We start from the raw sequence: 23,641 nt of genomic DNA, 5'->3' as shown, positions 1-23,641 counted from the left end.
AATGCATTGCTCTCTACACAAACACACACAGTTGCCACATCTGGGGTTAGCATACCTACCTAGCTACTTTATCACTCTACAGCAGTACGCAGTTATGGCACATGCTACAGTGATTACTGGGCTATAGCCTTCCCGGAGGTGTATTTCTAGGTGGGTGACATCAGCAGCCTTGCCAAAGTTGAGTATGGGAGTTGTAAGGAGTGTGGCTACCATAAAAAGCATTGCTCTCTATGCAGACAGACAGACACACACATGCACACACACACACACACATACACACACACACACACACACACACACACACACACACACACACACACACACACACACACACACACACACACACATACTTGCCACGTCTGGGGTTAGAACACCTACCTAGCTACTTTATCACACTTCAGCAGTATGCAGTTACAGGACATGCTACAGAGATTACTGGGTTATACTTTTCCCAAGGGTGTATTTCACAGTGGATGACCTCAGCAGGTTTGTCATAGTAGGGCTATGGGGAGGGCAGTGTGTGTGCATGGACCATAACCCATTCATCTAGAAGTTGACACAACACATGCGAGCACACGCAGGGTTATATTCCACAGGTACATGTATACAGCTGCTAGATGACTACTTCCTTGTACAGTCATGTTGCACAGCTAGCACTTGCACCACATAGTCTGTAATGCTGACTGATACCGGTGGCTAATATCTACAGTGAGTGACATCTGAGCATCATGTGGTTGTAGTCATTTGGCTGTGTGCTGGGTTGGACGAGCCTCATAATGGTTTACTCCTTGTCGCAGTCACTCTCTCTTACACATCTATGTACGTGTACACTTGGCTTATTATAGTGTATTGTCCTTGGATATATGCATGTATTCCTCTCTACTGTGTGTGCAAAGCATGTGTGATGCATACTGAAGAGTGTCTGCACGAACATCTGCGGCTGCCAGATATCTCTGGTCCACTGTAGTTTTCAGACATGGGCTTCTTTTGACTACGTGTGTGAGCATGCCAAATATGCCATTCTGTATAGAATGTGTGGATTAATACTAGCTAGTTTTCACTCCAGTGCAGACCTTTCTGTTGTACACCTACACGTAGCAAGGTGTTTCTGTTGGGTATCCGTCGATCATTTGGCAAAATGGGGACAAATTGTGCAGGGGATAGTGTGTACTGTAGGTGATTGTGTCTGTGCTGCTTCAGCCACATGGTATCACTGTTAGCAGAGATATTCAGACATGTGTACTATTATACACAGTGATGTTGTCTGTCTCCATGTACTGCCAGGTGGACATTCTTGCTCAGAGTGCTGCCTTGGGGGACAATGGTGACTGCAGCTGTGTCCAGAATTGTGGGAAGACATCTACATATTCATGGTAAGTTATGCCTTTCTGGAGGGGGAGCTGCAGATACCTGCTGCTTGGTCGGTGTATCCAGTTCAGCACCTTGGTAGAGTGCTGGCAGGGGATCCCATACTTGTATACCCATTGACAATACAGTCTGGGCTTATCTTGCTGAGGCAATGCCTCACAGCTGTACAGATTTGCAGAGGTTGCCCAGAGGCAGGGGCCATGGGTCAGGACATTAACCCTATTGTGGTGTACGAGCAGGTGTGTAGCCATTCATTTATGTGTTTGCAGCCAGGGATAGTGTGAGCACACAGCTTGGTGTCAGACCCTGTACATTCCATGCTGCCCATGCACCCACCAGCCCTCTGTTATTCTAACCTCTTCCAGACGTTATGCATACATTCTCTGATACTTTCCCTAAGGGTATCACCCCATCACAGGTGTGTATTAGTGTTGGTCCACAGTTCATGCAGTGGGACATGATAGACATGTTATTGTAGTTTGTCCACATGGCTTTGCATATGGCTTATGTGGAGAATGTTATGTTGTTATTTTGGTGTCTATGACTTCACATGCATTGGCAGTACTTGTGAGACACAGGCCTTTGGCAGAGGCCTGTGGGCCATTATGTGTTGCTGCAGGCCACATGTGGCAGGCCATTGCATTCTGTTAGGCCTACAGTCACAGACCACCAGACAGTATATTCCCCTGGGGTGAGAGGGTAGGTGTGATAGGTGTTCATGCAAATTCCTTCTATCAGTCTTGATTAAGTGGTGTGGATGTTGGCAGGGTGCCACATACAGCTAAGGGCACACCTGCATGGGACACCTGTACTGCATGCTGCATTCTTCCACTATTGCTATGCACAGGAGGGGTCATACTGTACCCATTCCCCACAGCAGGGATATGGCCAGAGAGGTACCTGTGGGTGGTGTTTGCATGAGCTGGGTGCATGTGTGCTATGGACAGTAGTTGCACCTGACACACAGATATGCATGGGGCATTCCTGGTATGCTGGCATGTGCAGGTACACCAACTGTTTCCCAATAAATCAGTCCTACATCCTTTGTGATCTGCAGGTGTTTGTCCAAACATCACTGGTATCCCCTACTACATGACCAGTTGCTGTGATGCACACCTGTATGTACAATTCCAAGGGTGTCTCCATTTCACAGTGATACAATGTATACTGTATTTCTGGGGTACTTTCCCCTGTGTACTGCTTGTATATCTAGCCCAACAGCCATGCCATGTCAGTTTTTCAGATAGTGACACATATTACTACCATACATTTACATTGCGGGTGGTATATTAGTGGGGATTGTCCTTGGCACTGCAGTTGTGAGGGCTTGTCCCTGTCATCAGCAGTACTGGGCTATGGCCACCAGGTCTTACCTCGACATGCATACATACTGACCACTCTCTCACAATATGGAACATACACCATCCTACCACACACAGACCTGCATATTGTGCATATGCTACAACCTATCCTGCTACCTTGGGCACCTCTGGGCATCTCTGCTCCACTCATATTATACCTACTCATGCATGTTACTACATTTCTACACAGGACTGTGGGGGGGGGGAAACCTGACTGTTACTACATTTCTATGCTGGAGTGGGGGTAGTGGCACTGCTGACTGTTTCTTCATGTCTACATGGGAGTGGGGGGCACACCTGACTGTCATTACATTGCTATGTAGGATGGTGGGGCACAAGTGACACTTGTACACATTTGCTATGACTGTATTGGTATGTCATATACTCTATTTCATTCTGTATTACTAACTATCATGCTGTCTAGAGGCACACCAGTGTACTACAGATCGTGGCTTTGGTTGCCCTACATATTATTGTCTGACGTCCTACCCTTCAGAACTAGCATCCCACTGTCTGCCCTGCTGTGGTCTGTCTGTGTAGGCCTGGGGACGGGGTTAACCCTAGCCATTATTCTGGGGCCATGGCACAGCCCCTGTTTGGGAATGTGTCCACCTGTCCTGCTGGCTGCGACTGTTGTTGGGTATGTGAACCATCCTGACTGGCATCTGCGGGTCATATGGACACACATTTTGCACAGCACATTTCCTGCAGTTGCTTCTTTCTACCTGTGTAATACTGGCTACTGTGGTGACTCCAGTATGTGTTACACATGTCAGGGTGGCACTATGGTTGTCTACTGTCTGCTGCCATAACATTCAGCCACTCAATTCCCTTGCATGCTCACATCCATATCATAGCTACAGGTGACAACACATTCTACACCATTTGGCAATTGGTAGGTTGATTGACTTACCTTGTGGGTGCTCCAAACTTGTGGATGGTGTTAGAGGGCTGCCTATGTTGGATGCACATAGTACACTCCCTATACATGGTTGAGCACAGGTGGTGTCATGTTTGGCATCCCTTTAACTGTATGTGCGTGTTGGAGAGAGGTGTCATTCCCTGGGACCTTACTGTGTCAGTGCATGTGCTATGCTTTGCCTCTTTGCCGAGGCCAGGGCATACTGGGCACACGTCCATCTGTCTACTGGGGCAGGCTCAGGTTCTTCCTCCTCCGGGTCACTCTGTGCCTGTGCAGGCCTTGGCATTGGTGGGGGCTGTGTGGCCATGCCCAATGCTGTTCCTGTTGCAGCTGTTTCCACAGGATCATATTGTGTAGCATCACACATACCATAATAATTTGGGTACATATAGCTAGTGTATACTGCAAGGCCCCACCAGATGTGTCCGGACACCAGAACCGTGACCTGAGCATCCCAAGCACATGTTCTATTATATGTCTGGCCTGTGCGTGTGCCTCATTATGGCATTGCTGTTCAGGTGTGTGTGCATTTCTGATGGGTGTCATCAGCCATGGCTCCAGTGTGTACCCAGCATCCCCAATTAGGTGATGGTAGGGAATGTTCCCATTGGCAAATCTCTGGTACAGGTGCATCAGATGCCATATGTGGGAATTGTCATAGCTTCCATGGCAGCCAGCACACACATTCATTATAATACCCTGGGCATCACATGTGACCTGGCAGTTGATGGAGGGGATGTCCCTGCGGTTGATGTAGGCCCTACCCTGCTCACCGGGTGGTGCTTTGATGAGTATGTGCATGCAGTCTATAGCACCCACTACCCCAGGGTATTCTGCTATTTGGTGGAAGAGACACATATTGCTGGTCAACACCTCATGGGTGCTGAGAAAATATACCTGCTCACTGGCGTGTGCTGACATGGCATCCAGGATCTGGTGGAATACTCTGGATGCTGATGCCTGTGAGATCCCCATGTTATCCCCAGTTGTGCTTTTGGAGGTACCTGTGGCTAGTATACCTAGGCCTACACATACCTTGGTATCCACTGGGATGGGTTCCCCTCATTCTGTATGGTGTGCCAGGTGTGGTCGGTACAGCTCAACTACTTTCTGTAGGAGGTCTCTGTCCACTCTATAGAACTCCATTATCTCCAGCTCATGTAGCCCCTGGTAGGTTACCCTGGGTCTGTACAATCTTCTCTGTCTCCTCACTGTGGGTTGTTCGGCAGCATGCACATCCTCACCACCCTCAGCCTCTTGCACATGTTATTCTACGTTGCCTGCTGCAGACTTTTTCATTTTGTAGGTTTGTTTGCTAAAATTTCCCCGCTTGTATACACCGGTGGTATAGAGTATGAGAAACACCAGTGGGGAAGGTGTTTGCTTAGTTTATAGTAGTGTTCTGGGCTGGGCTACTGCCTGTGTAACTGGCTGCTTCTGATACATTTCACCTGCCAGATATGCTAGCTCTCCTTGATTACCTTCTTACTGCTGATTTCCCTTCCCATTACCCTTCTGTCGGACCCGGGGCCACGCCATGCAAACAGAGTACTAAAATGTGCACACTGCTGCTGTTTCCTGGTTTAATATCTTTTTTCTTCCTGTAAATCCCAGTGCGTGGCATGAACACCCGTTTGCAGTTTGTAAAGTGTGCTGGGTAGGTTTAGACACACCCCCTAGCTTGGCTGTGCTAATCTGGGAGCAAACCCAAGCCACAGGGCTCCAATCCACTTACAGTATGCCTGACACACCCACCCATGATGTCACCTACCTCCTAGTCTTGCACTCAGCTATTCATACTCTTACCCTGTTGGGACCTGCCTCACATGCTGGGAAAAACCGGGATTCACTATCCTTCCCCTCATTTGCATAGGATTGCCTGCTAATGCATAGTTACATGTGTCACACTGTGCCTCCCCCCTTAGCAACCACTATTCACTGGCCAGGTTGTCTTTTGCCTGCCATTGACTTGCAAGGTGGAATAGTGGTTTTAGTTAGACTGCTTTTTTTAGATTTATTTTCTTATTTCTCCACCGATCACGTTTGCGCGCCACTGCCCTATGCTTCAACAGCCATGATCGGCAGACATATAATAAAAGTTGTATTTTGTACATTTTGCATTGTTTTTAATGCCAATGGCCTTATATTTAGCTATTGGCATGCTTCCTCAATGATATGCAGCCTTTATTTGGAGCTGTCATGTCCCCGTTTTGGCTTTTGCAGTACCATACTCGGTTACTAACCGAGTACATTTCTGCATATTACGCTAGTATTGCACATCCTAATTCCTGCTTCCTGGATGGCAGATTTACCTCATTTGCATGGTTTTCACCTGCAAATGGGGTAATTTGCATACGGTAGCTGGGAACGTGCAGCACTAGTGCTAGAGCACTCGTGCACGTCAAACGGGCACGTACGTGGATCGCTCAGCCACCATATTGCCAACATTGTCCCTTACACTGATCAGGCATGCCGTGCAAGCTTTTGAGAATCCGGGGGATGATCTTTCTCCTCATTATCACAGTTGTTTATTCTAGAGTTACATTATCTGGACTGCACTCTTTATAGATGTAAGTCACTTTAGCCACAATTAGCTTTATATTCAAAATCTAAACCTAAGCAGAGAATGTAAAACATGGGGCTCTTTCATTCTGAGATTTACTACTGCGAACAGTTAGATTATGCCTTGCCTCTGAACTGTTTGGTAGCTTTTCTAGGACTAAGAGCTCAGAGGCAAACAGAATAAAGTGAACCTTTAGCTAGTGGGTAGTTCGGGATTGAATTAACTATACTTGGTGTGTTTTTTTCTGTATGCCTTTTGTCATTTTGAAATCCTTTGTTTTATTTTTTCTAGTATAACTGTTTTGCTGAATATGTAATCTTAAAAACTGTGTTGCATAATTTTATAGACAAGTAAAAAAGTTACTCATATTCAAAAACGTGTAGCAAATGTTTTATTTATTAATTTAAAAGGATGTGTATTGAACTGGTGCACTATCAACTGTTTGGTTTCTGAATCTTGAATAGTGACTGCTTGAGTGTTGTTCCCTGGTAAGTATATTATGGTTGGCTTTATTTTGAAAGTGAATAATAATTGTGCTACTGGTGTACTAGATTTACAGCATTACCAAAATAAGTGGGGTACTGGCTCTGGAAAGGGTTTGATAGCCTGTCCTGAGAAACAGTGTGTGTGTGTGTGTGTGTGTGTGTGTGTGTGTGTGTGTGTGTGTGTGTGTATAAAATTATCTTAGGTAAGTTTCAATTAATGCTGACAAGATATCACTGAAAGTCCTGTATGGTTATAAAACACTGGATACGTTCAAATGCAAAGCAAAGATGCCTATTGTTTTAATTTGCTGTTACATAAATATTGATTACAGATTGGTTTCCAGTAGCAACTCATCTTTTGATATATTAAGTTAGTATAGACACTTGTCACATGTTAAATGGATGGAAATTATATATGGTTGTTAGGTTTTTATGGATTTAGTAAAAAAATATCACTGAAACACAGTTGGCTGACAGTAAACTGAATAAAATCCTGTGAAGACAGTGACTATAAGTCTGAAATTGTTCATTGTAAGGCTTACTTGGGTGTGACAGGTGTTGGTCATAGCCTCAGGCAGTAGCATGCATCTGCCATCTTGAGGCAATTCAACTTTCTGATATTACTTGATGGGTATAGTTGCCATTCATCACATATTAACTCTTGCCAGTAGTGTGGGAAAAATGGCCATACCCTGACATATTAAATTTTTTTAAGTCACAGTAGTGAGGAAACAGGCAATGGGTGGCTGCAATGATGCAGTGGTTAGTGTTGCTGCCTCACAACAAGAGGTTCTCTGGTTCGATTCTAGGCTGGGGTGCCTTCTGTGTGAAGTCTGCATGTCCCCCCTGTATTCACATGGGTTTCCTCTGGGTGCTCTGGATTCCTTCCACATCCCAAAGACATGCTGTAGGTGGATTGGACACTCTAAACTGGCCCCAGGTGTGACTGTGTGCATGTGTGTGCCTTCTGTGGAAGGCTGGGCAGTGGGCTGGACACTTGACATCGTAAAACTCCACTGCCAATCATTCTGCAGACTGTTGTTCTGCTGTGGTGACCCCTAACCAGGAAAAGCTGAAAAAAGAAGAAGTGAGGAGACAGGCAGTATGAGAGTTGAAGAACATGCCAAAATATCAGTTGCATGCCTGGTTAAACAGTACAAATCAAAGGTCTCTAACATAATGGTCTGGACAAGAAAGACCTCACAGACACCTTAAGTGCAGTTAAAGGTCCATCAGCTGGAGAGCCTGGCATGGGTCCATAGATATGCAGAATTCATTTAAAGTGTATCTCAGTCCATCCTCAGATGAGCTTAAAGTGTAGCTTGAATTGTGAAAACCAGAACTGAAGTAGGTGATGAGATGCTTTAAAGTAAATGGGAGAATTAAATAGCTCTAATAGCAAAAGGAGAGTGAGAAGGATATTAACAGAAATATTAATATGATGCATATGTTTACTGACTACAGTATTTGTGTCAGCAGAGACATTGCTGACCTGTGCTCTGAGTCGTCTTGTGAAATGCTATTCCACCATGCTTCTACATTGACATTGCCTGTGATATTTAATAAAAATATGGAAGTAAGTATCTTTCTCAAAGCTATTGTTAAAGGGTAAGAGTATCCTTATAGTGAGATTAGGTAGGTATGAGGGACAAACTACAGATAAAAATAATAATATCACACACATTCCTTACTCAAAATGAAAACTAATCACAATAAGTCACTTACTGACCTTTTGATCTTGAGTCATTCCTGAACATTTTTGCTGAATGTACCTATAAAATCTTGTTGCACAATGCTTACAAGTGAACACTGTCTAAGATCTTATCAAAAATGTTATTTATGCATATCTGCATACTTTAATGGCAAGTAAAGTACAAATATTTAGATAGTGGTGTCAGTTAGATACCAGCAGAGTTTTTTTTAACATTTTTCCAGCACACAGAGGAAACTATATACAATACATACAAAGCAGAAGACATGGCACATGGTAGTGCAGAGAAATAATTCGAGGAAGACAAAGGTACCTGATTGGTGAAGGAAAGAGGAGGGGATTAGGTGATGTTTCCAAAGGGAAAGCTGTTGCAATATGACTCAGACTTGATATGATCTTTAAGCTGAGCATGAAATGATAAACATAAGATGAGGTCTTTGTAGGTTTATAGGTTCATAGGTGATTACTAGGCTAGTCACCTCCATGTGACCTTTTTAAACCTAACCATGATTTCCAAATATATCTGACACATTTTGGTACCTTAGGGTTATTTTAAGGGGTATATTTAAGCTTGGACATGGAAGGTCAAGCATTTATATGATACCTCTGTCTACCAGAGACATAGGTGCCAGACCAGAGGTAGATTTCCAGTTCATCATCCATTGATCCAAGTTATGCTTGAATTGGGTTAACGAAGAACTCTGCTTTACTTGGATGGGAGGCTTTTTTTAGAGGTGAGGTAGTCTCTGAGACATATCTGTCTCTCTGATGTGTGCTATTTATATTGCAGATAAGGTTTAGGTCACTAGATTGGGTAATTCTGATGCTATTTTTGCACAAATATGCAACAGGACCTTTAGAGTGTGATCAGAGGGTGCTTTGTAGGCCAGGCATAGATCACACCTTAGCAATCTATGGGAAACTGAGTACAAGGATAAGGCTTTGAGGATACTCCAGTTTTTGCATACACCTGGTTAGTTACATACCAAACAGGGCATTGCAGTCAATGATTGGTCTTATAAGGGTCAAGTACAGTGGAACATTGACATCTTTGGACCTAGATGCCATATCCTTGTTTATAAGTTACACTCTATAGGAATAGTTTGGGCCTACAGTATTGAACCTCGCATACCTGTATTTTGTAGTCTGGTCTTCTACCACTGCACCAGACTAACTTTTAGACAGTCCAGATTTTCAAAAACTCCTAAGCTTAAACAACAGCAATTTGATCTTTTGGAATCAAATGTTAAGATACCAAAGTGCTTAACACAAAGTGTTCAGTGAGTAAATATCAAAAATGTATTTATTTATATTGGTTGACTGGGAAAGTCCACTTGATCAGAAGCCCATTTTTAGTGGAGGTCTGGGGAGAAAAGCTCCACAGTGAGTAGAATAGCAACATCAGATTACAGAAGATAGATAGTTATACAATTTTAGAAAGAATGGATTTAAACTATATCAAATATAGATAACAATTATCACATCATAGCAAACATTTTTACAAATACTGTAGCACCCTCTATTTAAGATAGAGGTGAAGGTAAAGACATCTTGTAGAAAAAAAAGGAATTATATTTAAATCAGTATAAGTATGTTGCCTTAAAAACTGAGATACACGTTAGTACCCACTCACTATATATTATTTTTTTTCACCAGGGAATGAGTTAGGGAGAAATAGTAGGTAGATTGGTCTTTGGATAGAGGAGTAATGAGAAGACTATGGGGGTCTGGTATAAAGGGAGAAAGGACATGTGGGCTTGTTAGCATAGTAGCTTTTTAGTGAGGATTTAAAAACTTTAAGGGAATCTAACAAAGTAATAGATGTTGTAAATATCATTTTGATATGGAAAACTGGCAATGGACAGCTCTTAATCTCTAATGTCAAGTTAATGTCAAATATAATTAAAACAGGATATCTACCCATGCTTGATTTTCTAAACAATTTCAAGACAAATGATGGGATAGGGAGATCACATTAATCCAAACTATATAAAACTAATTAAGAACTATGCATTTCATATGAAAGACAACAAGATTTTGCTCTCCAAATGAGCAGCTTAACTTTAACTACAATAGACAAAAAATAGTTTAATATCCTCAAAAAGACAATATTTGAGATTATTCTTTTGGAAATGTCTATATATGTAATCTATTACTTCACATAGAATTGAAATTGCACACAAAAAGAAAGGTGTTTTTTTGAGGTATAAATCCCTAATTAAAGGAGATTGATTACATAGGGTTTATGACTGCAATCATACCAAACAATTCCAGCAACCACAGTCTAGGACAAAGGGCATAAGAATTAAAAAAAGGAATAAATTACAACCATGGAAACGAGAGACATGTAAATCTTTTTCAATGTGTAGCCATACCTCCTTTAGTATGTATACAATGTAAGAGCATAACTCAACTTTACATATACCGGTACAAGGAAACAATGTTGGAGTTTTAAAGTATTATACACAGAAATATGTAGCACAGCTAGCAACCATTTTAATCTTGGGCTAAATAAAGCTCCCAAGGTGACAGTCCAAAATTCCTCCCTCTTAGTTAAGTTTTGTACACGTGACCAGGTAGACGACATAGGTTTAATACTATCAATAGCTATCAAATGAAAGGTGGCATTTCAGTTTTGAACCTGATGTCTGTATAAGGCATTGGGAAATATGAAATAATTTTAAGTCACTAATTGTTTAAAAACTCTACTTTTTGACTGGCTGGAAGTCTTAAGATCATAGGTTTATACTAGGCTAATGACCACCAGAGTCTTTACAAGCCTAGGTCTACAACCCAACCCAGTTTTGTCCCAGAGTTCCTTGGATGGTTGTATGGTGGGGTATGTTAGTAAAAATGAAGTTAATGGTTATGTCAGGGATATGTTAGTTGTGGATTAATTTACTTACTTTTCTATATAAAATGCCAAACAATTACATGTCAGTAAATAAATTAGCAATTCACTACAGCAGTAATGGAATGCCTAATGTCAAATACCCGAGGAGCATTTACAGAAATAAAATGTTCATGAATATATTTCCAAACAGAATAAGAGCCACGGTAAGAACAACCTTTTAAAACATCATCAAACAACTATTTCTGATTAATTTTTGAAAGAGACAATTGCTAATCTTGTTATAATAACAAAAAAAGCTGTGCAGTAGATTCCTTGCTATATACAAACTTGCACCTCTGTGGAATCAAACCGACAATTCCATTATCCATGTGTAACAAACCACAATACTTATCAATCAAGGTTCTAAAGAAAGGAGTATTACAGCCATACATGTTTACAAAACATAAATCAAACTGATTTGGAGCCCTGTTGTACATAGTTTAACAATTCAGTTCTATTCTTCAACTTTATCTTATACTTTGGCTTGAATAATAAAGTTATGAGCATAACCTTGATCCAACAAATGTGCAAGTTCATACAAACACCTTTCATATTCATCTTGTGTGGAACATGTACATTTAACTCTGCAAAACTGAGAAAGGTATATGTTCTCACAAATATGTTTTGGATGATTACTAGTGGGTATTAAAATTTTTGTGAAAAGGTTTCCCATATAATGTAGTTATGACTCCACCTTTGTCATCCTTAGAAAACAACTCTTCCAAAAATATATTGAATTCAGATCAAACTGACATGCAAAATGAATACCCCACTTAGTCTTGCTTAAATAAGTTACAAATTAATCCAATTCTATTGCGGCACCCTTCAAAATTATCGAACAATTGTCTGAATAATGAAACCATATATTCACAGATGAGAAGTGTTTTTCCAGGTAGCTAATTAATAAATTGGCATATATTGGGGAGGGGGGGGGGCAAAAGAAGCCCCTTGAAAATAAAAAATAAAGCAATTTTGATTGAACCAGTTGAGTCATATATAACAACAATGTATTAAAACCATGTGGATATATATGAGATTTATTCAACCAATATGTAACAAATGGTAATTTGTTTAATGTGGTTTATTGGTGTACAAAAATGTAGCATTGAGCATATAAAAATACCAACTTTTTCCAATTGGATTTCAGACTTAAGTTGCAAAAAAAGTAGTAGTGTCCCCTTATCTGGATCTATCTAACTGTAACAATTGTTGTAAATGATAATTTAAAAAAAAGGTACGGGTTCAACTATTATCTTCCTACCATTGGATGGCCATGGTGGTGCAGCTGTTACATTGTTGCCTCACAGCAAGAGGTTCTCCGGTTTGATTCTCAGCTGGGTTACCTTCTGTGCAGAGTCTGCATGTCCTCCCTGCAGTCATGTGGGTTTCCTCTGGGTAGTCCGGTTTTCTCCCACATTCCAAAGACATGCAGTAGTTGGACAAGACACTCAAAATTGGCCATAGGTGAGAGTGTGTGCATTAGTGAGTGGTATGAATGAACTAATGTGGCAGGGCTAGCCACACGGTGGTGTAAACCTTGCCTCAAATGATTGTCACTGCAGAAGTGACACCCTGACGCATGTGCAAAATGTGAGAAGGGGTTGAGGATGGATGGATGATAAAATATTCCCTTCCTGTTACTATGGATCTACCTGGTGGATTAACATGATCTTTATGGATGTTAGGCAACAAGTAAAAGTGCTGTGACATAGGATACTTCAATTTATCGGCAGATTTTTTTTTAAATAATCCATTAATCAACAGCCATTAAAATATATCAGTCTCACATTTAAAGTGCTTAGTAGGATCCAATACCATCTTTTGAGAGAAATTTTCATAGTTTAACTGTTTTCAGCCTCTTGAGTATATATAGCAAGATCCCTAATTGCAACTATCCCCACCTTTGTTAGCATTGTCAATTACATGATCTGTATTAGAGGCTAGTTTATGCAATGCCTGTCTACCTCTCTGTGTTAGATTATCCATGTTATTAGGATTAAACATATTAAAAGTCAAATGTAACTCTTTACGTATAGCAGAGTGAAATGATGCAATAGAAGGTTTTAAGGGTGGACTATCGCCAGAAGGTTAAATTTTAAAATGTTTTGCTGATTCACAATGTCAATCACAAAAAAAAAAAATAAGTCTATGATAAAAAGATTTAACATCATCACACAAATAAGTATCAGAGATTCTTGCCATAGGAACAAAATTCAAACCCTTATACAACTGGTCATCACTAGTCAATCCACAAGAAGAAATATTATGGGCTAACTAATCAATATACAAGAACAAATATTATGGGCTTACTAGTCAATACAGAAGAAGAAATATTACGAGCTAACTGTCCACCTATTACTTCATGATTTGTTGAAACAGCATCAGGAAGTCTCTTGGAGCTCAAGTGTTTTCTCCTGCATCTACATGACTTATTAAAGGGGCAGCCATTTTGGAATTATCTCACTTTGCTAATGGTGAGCATAAACCTGTATCAGCTACAGTACTTGTAATGGAAGAAAAAAAATCTCTCAAAATTTCAGATGATTCCAAAGATATTAAGATGGAATGTATAGAATAATGCTTACCTTTACTTTTAGAGCATTAATGTTTATTAACAGGTTTGACTTTACCTTGTGATCATTTGGCAAAATGTAATACCCGTTCGTATTGGGGCCAATAAAATTTTATATTCAATTTATAATCATCAATATCTCATTCGTACTTCTCTGATTTAAGTTGCACAAGATGATTTTTCAAAACAGACAAATGATTTGAAATGTTAGGGGTATTTTATAAGTTTGTGAGTTTCCCAGGGCAGTTAGTTTCCCAAAAAAATACAATAATGCATTTTCTGGCATTTAGCTTTAGTCCTTGAATCTGGCACCAATTATTATTTCAGGACACAACCATCTGAGTGATGGCTGAGCCTTTTGGGGATTCACTGACTACTCCCAGCCTGCACTCATCTGCAAACTTGGTCAACCAAAGACTCTTGATATTTGCTTGGACTTTTGAGAATTAGATGCTAAACAAGAGACGTCCCAGCACCAAGCCCTGTGGGACTCCACTACTGATGAGTCTTTCTTTTGACTTCCTGTTTCCTATCTGTGGCACTCCAGTGGGTGGTGTAGAGGTTTATTCCTAATTTAGTAAACTTTTCTACAATGCCTGGGTGGGGTATTGTGTGAAAAGCTTCGGACATTTCTAGTTAGGTAGTTTGTACTGCCTTGGCTTTGTCTATTGCTCTGGTGACATTTTGTGAAACATCCACTGAGTTAAGTAAGCATGACCTGCATTTGATAAAGCCAGACTGGGATGTGTTCAGAGTCCGGAGGTTTCCTATGGTATTATTGACTAACCCCATGATACGTCTTTCAATGGCATTACATATGAGGCTGGTCAGACTCATGTGTAGGTAGTTACCCATGTCAGTAGGTCAGTAGGGGTATGCCTGTTGCTGTCCTATACTCACTTGGTACAAAGACCATTTGGATGTTGAGGATGAGCAATGTTGTTAGGGGGCACTGATAAGTCATGCTTCATGTTATTCAGGATCATATCCAATGATATTATGAGGACCCAATTTGGCAGCATTTTTGGCTTTTGAGAGAGCTTTCAAGACTTGGTTCTGTGTGATAGCTGGGGGCATATTGGTTTCAGTTTGTAGCTGAATTTATTGGCCAACAGGATTGTTATATCTTCAGGCTTTTAATTTCTCTAAGTCTTTTGGTTTTCTAATACCATGACAGGAATGAATCCCAATCCTAAGTCAAAGTATGATTAAAGTTCATGAAATTAGTTTTGTTTCAGTCTTTGATGCTAGCCAGAAGTGCTCTTTGCAGCACCTGCAATGTGCCCAGTAATGACTCTTTCTGCAATTTGTAAGGGGTTACATGTATCAGCAACATATCTAAATATGTTTTTAAATTCTTATTTATAAGACCTGTTGCTCCTACTACTACTATTGGAACTGTCTGGGTAGCTTTCTTCCACATTGCCCTCATTTCTGCCTGCAAATCCTGGTATTTTATGACTTTGTGTCTCTCTGTACAAAAGACACTGTAGTCACTGGGTGTAACAATTTCAGTGATCAATGCTACTTTTGTCTTCTTTTCATGGATTACTATATCTGGTTTTATCGCATCTATTTTTTGAACTGTTGGTAATGGATAACCCATGTGATATAAACTTCATCATTTTGTATGATGTTTTGTGGTTCATGTTTCCAGTGATTTTCAGCTACTTCAATATTACAGTGTTTGCACAATGCCCTATGCAACAGTATTGCCACATTATTATGGTTTTAGTATACAGTCCTTCTGCCATATGTATATCACAACCAGCAAAAAGATGTGCGGCTGTTTCTAATTCTGTTTTACAAAAGCTAAATGTATCTTTTCTCCCACATGTTCAATGGACTTTGTAAACCTGTATGTAGTCCACTATCTTGGGCTGTCAATATTAACCTTTTGTCTTTTGGTTTAAATTCACCTCTCCTTAACCAGCCCTGTGTTCAATCCTGATCGACATAATGTTTTTCCAAGAGTTTTCTATACCTGCAACTATATGTATGCATTTTACACATTTCTTGCCTTCTCATCTGATCCTTCACCTTATAATCTTTCTTTTGTTTTTTTTCAGCACATTTAGTTGCCGCTTGTTTTTTATCTGCTTCAGTTTTGATTTCCATTCCTGCTTGATGCCAATATGTGTCTGCTAAACTAAGCAGGGAAGTCATCTTAGACTTATTCTCCTCATGTTTCAAAACTTTCACTATGTTTGGGTCTTGTGAGGTCAATAGATATATATGCAGACCCAAGATTGCAGATCTATGCATGTAATCAATTTCAAGGAGGCCCATACCTCCTTCAGAAATGGGAATATATAGTCTTGGTACGCACAGATTTTTATAAATCATTTGATGAGCATGAAGCATCCTTCTTGTTTTCCTGTCCATCCTATCCAACACCTTTTGGGGCCAGCCAATCACTCCAAAACTATAAGTTAGGATAATATTAATTTGTCTTCTAAAATATTTATTACTAAGTTTTATTTGTATTTGTTCATGTTTTATTGTTGATCCTTCATCAGTTCCCAAATATTTATGCACTCCTTCTTCTTCAAGTTCTTTTATATCACATTCCCATCCCAAACTGATGTTTTCTTCATGCTGCAGCTTTCCTGCTTTAAAGATTGCCTTTGTACATTTATCAAGACCAAATGGCATCCTTATATCATCTGAAAAAATGTTGACCACTTGCAGCTGTGCTTTCAGTTCCTCATCCGTTGAACTATACACGTTTAAATAATCTACAAAACAAATATGAGAAGTCTTTACAATTTGTTGTTTCCTGGGAGCCAAATTGTAGTCATGACCTAATCTGTTAAGTAGACAGCTTAATTGGTTAGGGGCAAGACAAAATAGCAGTGGTAGCAAAGAGTCACCCTGGAATATCCCCCTTTGAATTTTAATCGCTGGAATAATAATTTGCCCCTTTATCATGGCTTAGCTGCAAAGTGGTTTGCCACAGTTTTATGGTCGCTGTAATGTAATCAATCAGTACAAGGATGTATCTTATACATTTTTAAGCATCATTTATCCATGAATGTGGGATACTGTCAAATTGTATATGGTCTGTCCATGCCATATTTAGATTCTTCCCCTTTTTACAGTTCTCCGTTATGACTTTATTTAACAACAAATGATCCTTTGGGCTATATAATTTTCTTTTATTACCCTTATATTCTATTGCCATGATTGAGTTTTCTTCTAAATGACAATAAACTCTGCCGGCGTCAATTGCAGTGTATACTTTATACATTGTCAGAAAGCAAGTTATTGGTCTGTAGTTTTTCGGATAGCTTGCAAGTTCACTCTTAAGTAGGAGTATTATTTTTCCTGTTGTTAACCAGGCTGGTGTCTGGTCAGGCTGTGCATATAAATAGTTCTTACTTAGGGATAAATCTTCATGTAGAGATGTTAATACTTTCAGCCAAAAGTTAGGTACTGCATCTGAGCCTAGGGTTTTCCAGTTAGAAGCTTTTCTTAATTTTGTTTCAATTGCTCTGGTCATTACCTCATCCCATTTCATATCCTGTACAAATGAACTTCATAGTCTTTCTTTTAATTCTTCGATCCAGTTAGCATCTTTGTTATGCTCCACAGGATCTTCATAGATATTCCTCCAAAATGTATCTATTTCTTTTTTTTTTTGATGGTGCTTCAATTCCTTTTGCCTTGTTTCCCAATTCCCTATAAAACTTTTTTGGGTCATCAGGAAATTGCTTATTTTGTACTTTTCCTTTATATTTATCTGCATATCTTCTAATTTTTTTTCTGCATTTGCTAATATCTTTAGTTTATTATGTGCAATAGTGCATGATAGATCCTGATCTTTTCTGATACTGCACATTGCTTTTATCATGTCTATCTTTCTGAGTATTTTTATTGATTTGTTCTCTGTTCATGCTCTTCTAACAGTGACACTTCTTGTCATAATTGCTTTAAAGTTTTCTCTATGCAGTGCTTCCATGATGGCATTCAGCTTCACCCCCTTCCTTTCCCTTACTACCCTGTGTTTTTGTGGTAAGACTTTATCTGTTACTAATTTAGCTGCACAGTAAAATATCCAATTTATTTCTGTTATATCACACAAATCTCTATGGACAGTCCTAATTGCTGTGTTCATTTGTTTTATCTAACCTCAAACTTTTTGAGTTTTATTGACTTCCTGTAGTCTATTTCTTTCATTGATTTAATATGCCTATTTCTATTAAGTCAACTCTTCTCTTAGACAATTTTCTTCTAAATTGAAGGCACACTCTTTGTTCTCCAGTTCCTGCAGGCATTCTATAGAAAGTTCCAGAGCATCTTCATGTGCCACATTCTCTTCAGTTTCATCTTGTGTCATCCATTTCTCTTTCATATAGGAGGTCACTGGCCTATCATTCCACAACATTGACTGCATCAGTGTTGTCACTGTTTCCTGTTCTTTCTCTTACTGTGCAACTTTAACTGAACGTTTGTTCTGGTTTCCTATAAATGGTTCAAAGTATCTTCATATGGCAACTGATCAGATATTTCCTGCTTCACTGGTTTCTCCTTAATTTGGGATCCATTGCTCTAGCCTGCTATGATGTTATCTGAGTTTAATATTTTACACTAAATCCTTCACATTGCAGGTAATCCATAACCTCAGTTTATATTTCTTTAACTTCTCCATTACAAATCCAACTTCTTCATTACAAATCCTCTTTTCTACTTTTTGTCTTTGTTTTCTTATTTTTTGTATTGTAAAAGTTTCCATATCTGAATGCCTTTGCCTATATTTCTCTTCAAATATCTTTGGTGCTCCTCTTTTAGAATTTATTAGTTTTGCTTTCTCCTTTGCATATATATTACACCATATTAAATCTCTTTGTCTTTCCACTGTCCATATTTCTTCTTCATGTGTCGCCTGCTCCTCCTGTTTTTCCTTACTTTGGTACTCGTTATTTTATCATGCTGTGATGTAACATGTGTTAAACTTTCTGCACTAAATCCTTCACTTTTCATGTATTTCATAACTTCATTTTTGATTTTGTAACTTCTACTTTACTAATCTTATGTTCTACATTCCCTCTTTATGATCTTTTTTTTTGTGTGTGAATTTTTCCATATCTGGATGCCTTTGCCTGTCTTTCTCTTTGAATATCTTTGGGGCTGCCATTTTGTGTTGATTAATTTAGCTTTCTCCTTTGCATAAATATTGCACCATATTAGATCTCCCTTTCTTTCCCATGTCCATATTTCTTTTTTGTACTTTTCAAAAGACCCTAGAATTTATTTTTTATATTTTTGCACTTCCTCGGTCATTTTTTTTCAAAACTGCCCAAGGTTTCTTGGTCTATATAATGTTTTTCATAAATGAACACGCATTTTTATTTAAAGTTTTGACAGTTTATGTTGTGGAAGTATTTTTCTTTCCTCTAAGCTCTCTCTTAAATCTTCTGTCTGAAAATTCTGGACTTCTTGCACAATACTAACAATACATCATTTCTTTCTTATCCTCAATAGTCAACTCTCTTCCTTACATCTCTTTTTGACTTATCAGTTTTTGTGATTTTTTGCCACTCAGCGCTAGGGTAATACTGGCATAGTAAACATAGTCTGAGAGCTACATCATATCCCCCTTCATGTGCATGAGTGATCTGATGAATCCTGGCAACAAAATGTCAACTGACAGTAACACTATCTATACTCAGCCTGGTGAGTGGTACACCAATATGCCTTACAATGGAGTCACCTGTGAATAGAATGTTTGGTTAATTAGATGCCTGCCTTATGGGCTCAGCATCTATAACATAGGACCTCTAGTCCTATGTGAGGTGATAAGCTTTGCAGACTTGGAGTGCTTCTGAGAGTGCGTAATGCCCTTGTTACATTTTCAGAGGTCTTCATAGTTTGGGCAAGTTAAGCTTTACAACCTCAGTATATGATAGACTATGTGTTTTATGTGAGCTTTGAGCAACTGTATTTTTCCATGTGTGTGTGTGTGTGGGGGGGGGGGGGCTGCTGATGATCCCTTTATCAGTGTTGCCTGAGTGTGAGATTTTGGCTTCCAGTGACATCATATATGTACATTTTTCACACACTGCATTAAACTGTTTTGAGTAATAGGTTGCTGTCAGACAACACGATACAACTCCTACATAAATTTATAACAGGCAACAATCTGTCCATTGGCTCTCTTTCTTCTCCTCCTCACTTCCCATCACATCTGGCGTACCCCAAGGCTCCATCTTGGGTCCTCTTCTGTTTAAAATCTTCACTAATGATCTTCACACATCTTGCAAACTATCCTCTCTTATACGGTTCCCTATTAAATGAGTGAATGCTTAAAATAGCGAACACTGTTTAATCGGGGGAGGTGTGGGGTGAAGCTCCCCCCACTTTATTTTGTGTTATTTTTTTTTTTTTTTTTTTTAACAGAGCAGTGATTTTTTTTCCTGGGAAAGAAATTGCTTTTCCATGTGTTCGGCATTTTTCCGTTTCAATATTTTAGGATCGGTTATACAGTGTTCACTATTTTAAGCATTTGCTGTATAATATAGACCCTCTTATACAATATCCTGACAATTCAACTCTCATCTCCATTTCCAAAAATATCTCTGATTTCCACACACAACTTTAAGATGCCTTTCTATCCACTGAAAAATGGCTATCTGACAATCAACTTATCCTAACCCCCCCCAAAACACTAAACTCCTGCTCTTCCTCCCTTGTTCTCGCTCCCAACATGTCAGCCTTTCATATCACATCCTCCAACAGCACCATCAATGAACCTGAACCACAAACTAAGCTCCTTGGTACCATCATGGATGATGAGCTCAAAATTAACTTGCATGTCTTACAAAGCATGAAAAAAATTCACCAAAAACTAGGTCTCCTATACCGAAATTGAAAATTCCTTACTCCCAGTGCTAGACTCTCCTTGACTGAGGCTGCACTCCTCCCCTCCCTATTCCATGCTGCTCCAGTCCTTACCAACGTATAAACCACAACCTTGTCCAAAGTCCAACAAACCTAGCACAAGGTAGGTAGATTTGCCACCAACTCACATCACAACCCTCACCACTAATTCATTCAACTCTCTTGAATGGTTCGAATTCCCTCAACAACTCCTGTTATCTCAGTTAAAAATCTTACCCAGTATAGTATACAAACCATCCACCTGCCCAGCCCTCTCCTCTCCTCTCTGGTATCCTATTACACCCCTACACGTACTCTACACACCTCCAACCAATTACTCTAAAACATTTACCACCCCAATAAAACTGCTGCTAAACTACTCCACAAATTCACCACAGCCCAAGCTTGGAACAAACTCCCCCCCACATCAGATCAATTCCCCACCCCAAACATTTCAAAAAGGAACTAAAACTCTACCTTCTTAACACTAAGACTTGTCCCTGTCATGCCCCTTCCTAATCCACTTCACTACTATATTTCCTCTCCCCTCTCCACTGACTTCCATCTACTTATCCTCCATATGTTTCTTTTTCTTTTTTCCTGTATTCCTGTAACGTCTGTCTATTTATTTACTGCATTGTCTGTAACTTATGTATAATATGTATAATATTTCTCTATTTGGGCATGTAACTACCACTATAAGTTAGTCTATATTGAAACTCTGTATGTGTAACATTTGTAATGTAAATGTTCTCTACTGGAGCTTTTCTCCTCGGGTCTCCACTGAAAATGGGCTACTAGCCCAGTTGGACTAACCTGGTTAAAAAATGTCAATTAAATAAAAATAAATAAATAAATAATAGTACTCACTGTTGAGCAAATCATCTGGCTACTCACTGCTAGCTATAGGAGACAAGCTAATTCAATAAACCAATCAAAAAATGAATACCTTAAACCAGTGGAGCTCAGGAACCCATATCATGCCGCAAATCACAATACTCTCCCTACTGTGAATTAAAACTACACGTCTAAGGTACTAGACCAGGCTAGAATTTAAGCAACTTTCACATATTCTGTAAAAATGTGACAAATCAGTAAGTATTCAAGGAAGAAATGTATCAAAATGATAGTAACTTTAAGTCCAGCTTCAATATGCAATAACAGACAGAAAATGCAGAATTTTAACTTCACTTTTGAACAAAAATGTCATGTGGAACTCAAATCATGGAGTAAATCACAATATTCCCACTTCTGTGAGTCTTAACTACAAGTTTGTGGCTCCAGACATGGCTGAAGATACAAACTACTGTATGTTTGAGACACAAATGAGACAAGTTTTAGAAAGTGCAAAAATAAATGCATTAAAATGAAGACAACGGTAAGTGCAGCTTAAATATATGACAAACACCAAAAATATATATGTTCAGTACAATGAGCAGAGGAGATGAGACAGGGAGGAGCTTCCAAGAACATATATACAGGAGATGAGACTAGGAACATCTTCCACGTACAAATATGTTTAAAAATACAACAGGGAAATAGTGGTTGGAAAATATGGATTAAGTGGTGAGATGCACTTAATGCTGTCTACTGTTTGTTTTTAATCTCTCCATATGTATGAATTTTTATGATTCCTTTTTTTAAATATGCAAGTGCATCAAAAATATTATGTATTTATTAATTGATTTATTGATTTATTTTTGAAACTGTGTTAAGCAAATTAAATATTTTCTTCATATCACTCATCACTGACTAGTTATAAGAAGTTTAATTTGTATTAGTCAGAGACTGGGAATGATTGAAGGATGTAGCACCATGTGCAGTTTGGAGGCTTTAACCTTTTATCTTACTGCAATAAATGAATATATCACAACCTCAAAGATTTGGGTTTAAAAGTTAATTTCTGACATCTGATTGTGGAATTTTGCATCTGCATGTGTTTTCTTTGACCACTCCTGTTTCTTTCTACATGTGCATTTGTGGTTTCAGCAATAAGTTGGCGGTCTTGTTTTAAAATTGCTACTTCTAAACAAGACTTTCAGTCATTAAATGTATTATTGCCTATCTACTTATCCAGTGCTTAGCTTGGTGTGAATCTAATTTCAGCTTGAAATGGATCGCTAGAGGACTTGACATTCCAGTTTGAATTCAAGGGAATGTGTAACTGTAGAAGTTGTCAGTAATGGAAAATAAGTAAAGGCATGTCTGTACATATCTACTAACTGCTGCTTTTGAAGTCATAGTCTGTTGCCCTTTGTGGGAAGGACCAATGTTGACTCTGTTCAGGTGTTTGTTATTATTTGAATTATGTTATTATGTGCCTCTGTAAAACACAATGCTTGAACTTCAAGGCAGCTAAGAGGCTACACAGTGAATTCCATGGTGGCTGGGGTTAAGCCATTAAGCAGCCATCAGCAATATCTTTGTAACTTGTAAACACAGTGAAACTGTCTAAAACAAATCAAGTGATATTAATGCTAAAATATAGTTCATGACAGCATGTACTAACTGTGGTAAGAGGGTGCTCTGTAGATATGTAGCTAAGCATATTGCATCTGTGATTTTAGCCTGCATTTTCTATAAGATATTAGACAAGCAGGGAAAGATTTAGCTAAAGAGATGTAGGTCCATTCTTCCTTTTGTCCACTTGTCATTCTTGCTTCATTTAGTATAAATACCTGTCCGTGGAGACATGCGTGAATGGGCGTACCTTTGTTGAAGATTGTGCATCAGAGCTGGCAACTCGGTACGTAAAAATCTACTGCCAATCATTAGCGGACCGGATTTCTGCTGTGGCGACCCCTAACCGGGAAAAGCCAAAGATAGAACAACCTGTCTGTCTTTGAATAATAATTATATCTTTTATCATATCCTGTCAAGCATAGTT

The 23,641-nt window shown here is 39.2% G+C and overlaps 1 protein-coding gene across 3 annotated transcripts in view; it reads right to left on the bottom strand.

Moving 5' to 3' along the window:
- Positions 1-23,641, bottom strand: part of LOC122799897 (E3 ubiquitin-protein ligase RNF14-like) — a 1,216,993-nt gene that overhangs the window by 670,694 nt on the left and 522,658 nt on the right. The gene's annotated exons all lie outside the window — the stretch shown is intronic.

The sequence above is a fragment of the Protopterus annectens genome, chromosome 4.part0, assembly GCF_019279795.1.
Source record: "Protopterus annectens isolate FY-2018-M chromosome 4.part0, PAN1.0, whole genome shotgun sequence".
NCBI classification, from domain to species: Eukaryota; Metazoa; Chordata; order Ceratodontiformes; family Protopteridae; genus Protopterus; species Protopterus annectens.
This window is presented reverse-complemented; position numbering and strand designations above follow the sequence as displayed.